This window comes from Pteropus vampyrus, unplaced genomic scaffold (genome assembly GCF_000151845.1).
Source record: "Pteropus vampyrus isolate Shadow unplaced genomic scaffold, Pvam_2.0 Scaffold30, whole genome shotgun sequence".
NCBI lineage: Eukaryota > Metazoa > Chordata > Mammalia > Chiroptera > Pteropodidae > Pteropus > Pteropus vampyrus.
This window is the reverse complement of record NW_011888811.1, coordinates 5,643,078-5,646,021: the sequence shown is the minus strand read 5'-3', so window position 1 is coordinate 5,646,021 and position 2,944 is coordinate 5,643,078.

Below are 2,944 nucleotides of genomic sequence, written 5' to 3'. Positions count from 1 at the left end.
AGCTCTTCTTAGAGGAAATGCATCTATCTTAAGTTATAGGTATGTCTCTACTCTGAAGTGAAAATGAAATGACACATAGGATCATGAACAACAACCAGTGTGTTAAGACCAGAAAAGAAACTGCAACTCATGAAATGGGTAAGTGGGTAAAATGTGAGATCAACAGAGATTCAAGGCACTTAGAAATTAAGATGGCAAAGACACAATGAGGCTGAAAGGTTTTGCAAAAAGCAGTTAGAAAGATCTTCAGATACGATGAGTCCAAATTGCCTGGTGAACTGGCTACCTGAAGATTCTGAAGAGCAATGCTCAGACATTATCAGCTACTTGGTGCCCGCAGTGAGACAGCTGGTAGTCCATCACTAATTCCTTTTACTCCTTTACTTTTCTGGCATCCTATGCATGACACTATCATGCTGCTATTTAACAGGATATGGAATAGACCCAGTTCTCTGGCAGACTTATTACCCTAATGCGGATATATGGGGGAAGTTAAATTCTTTCAACATCTTGAACAAATGATTTCTACATTGTGCTTAAATGTTTACACTTAAATTCTGTCTTTAATGCCTTGTCATGTTATGATTCAGAATTAGAAACTGTCCATACAATTCCATCTATAGAAATGATAACTAATGTATCTTTCATTCAATAAAGAATTACTGAAAGCATCTAATAATTCAAGCGCTGTGCTAAATTTTTCTTATAAAGTGAGGATCAAGATATAGAGACTAATCTCAAAGGTGTAGTGGGAAAGAGAGAGACTACTCTAAAAATTAAACTAATAAATATTATATTTCAGCTGTGCAAAGTGATAAAGAGAGATACATAGGGTATTATGAGAACATATAGTGATGATTAAGATTTTTTAATATATTTATATGTCTGGATTCTTGCTACTTGGCGGGTGGAGGGGGAAGATTTGAAGGATAATAACAACTTGTATTTATAAAGCTCTATAATCCAAGGAACTCAAATATTGAAATTATCTAGTTTATTCTCCCTCTTCATTAATGAATAAAGAAATAGATGATGCCATGTCTTTTCATTTCCTAGAAAGGGAAAACAAGAAATTGATGAAAGCAGCAATGAACAAGAATTAGAACCAGTAATTCTGCATCATATTCTTGCTCTATCAGAAAGAGAAATGCAAAGAAGATCCAGGATTACTAGATTCCTAAAAAAACTTCCCTTCTTTTTGAAAATGTATCCCAAGCAAAGGTGGTGGCCCTTGAAAGTGGAGAAGTCACTTAAGGAACACTCCTGAGCAAACATCCTTGACTTTCTCAGCTTCAAACTCCCTTTTGGAAATCGATCCTCTCCCACCCCCACCAAGTACCTCCTACCTCAGACTATTTGCTTCCAAGATATGTTTAAATGAAGCTTTATTGATATGCTCAATCATTGGGAAAAGAAGCATTCAAATATTGAAGGCTGGAAGATTTCTTTTATTGCCCAGGCAGATGTTTGTTTCACTATTTATTTAGACTTGTTTCTTTCTAGTGCAAAATAATTCCATCCCAAGAGCAACATCTATTTATTTAGTCTTCCTAAATAATCTACTGCTTTGTCTTCCAATGTAACAAGTGCAATTAAATTGAAAATATCGGAGCAGCGCCTTTACTTGGACTCTGTAGCAAAACATTTGTCCAACATCGTTCAATAAACGGAGGAGGGAAACGCCATAGCAACTGAGGCTATGAGAGAAACTTGATAAAAGAATTGCACGATAACATTTATTTCTGAAAAACATTTGTGAAAACAGAGTTATGTTTCTGCAGCAACCAGTTTTGTTGGGTCCACTAAGCTCATGGAGAGAGACAGAAGTGAAGGACAGAGTGGGATCTAATATGAAGGCACATTAGGCAAAAATTAGTAATACTACAGTCAAAGGATGAATCCCAAGTAGACCATGGGTGTTCCTATGTAGTACTGTCTCTTTTAACTTTTAAATCAGTGGTTGAAAACACAAATGCCAATAGGGCAGGTACATTATGCAAATGTGTAAAGTGGGCCAGGTGGTAACTTGCTTAAACAAGAGTCACAGGCTTCAACTAAATAGGGTCCCCTACTACTCAACTCCAATCCGGTGTAGCCAAACAAAAAAAATGTGCTCAAAACATGAATTCCTATGTGAAATACCTCTATTAGTTTCCTGTCGTTGCCATAAAAACTTACCAAAATCTTAGGGGCTTAAAACAACACTCATTTTACTATCTAACAGTTCCATAAATCAGAAATCCGGTTATGGCATGACCCAGCTGGGACCTCTGCTTAGTCTCTTAATGCTGAAATTAATGTATTGACAAGTTACACTCCTCTCTAGAGGTTCTGGGAATTAATCATCTTCCAAACTCATCCAATTTTGGCCAAATTCCATTTCTTGGGGTTGTAGAACTGAAATCTCAGTTTCCTTGCTGCCCACATTCCTTCTCCCACTTTCCATGTGGCCTTTCTCCTGCAAGGATGAATTAAGTCTCTTTCAAGCTTTGACTATCTCAGATTTTCTCTGCTGCCATATCTCTCTGCCTCTGAGATGGAGAAAGTTCTTTGTTTTTCAAGGTTTATGTGATTAGAATGCAACCACCTGGATAATCTAGGATAATCTCCTTATTTAAAGGTTTGGTCCATAACCTTAATTATATCTGCAAAGTTCCTTGTGCTATGTAATGAAACATATTCTTGGATTCTAAGGATTAGAGCAGGGACACCTTTGGGAGTCATTATTCTGTCTACAACAATTCTAAATTTATAACGTCAACAAAAAATTATTAGCATACTTGAGACAGACAAAACGTGTGTGGGGCATATTTTAACTCAGGAACAAAATTTGTGACCTCTACTTTAGGAGATGAATGTTATCAACAAAACCAATATTGTGCTACAGCTTTTAAAATAGAATGCTCTTAACTGCCATGAAGATAAATATATTATTAAAAAGAAA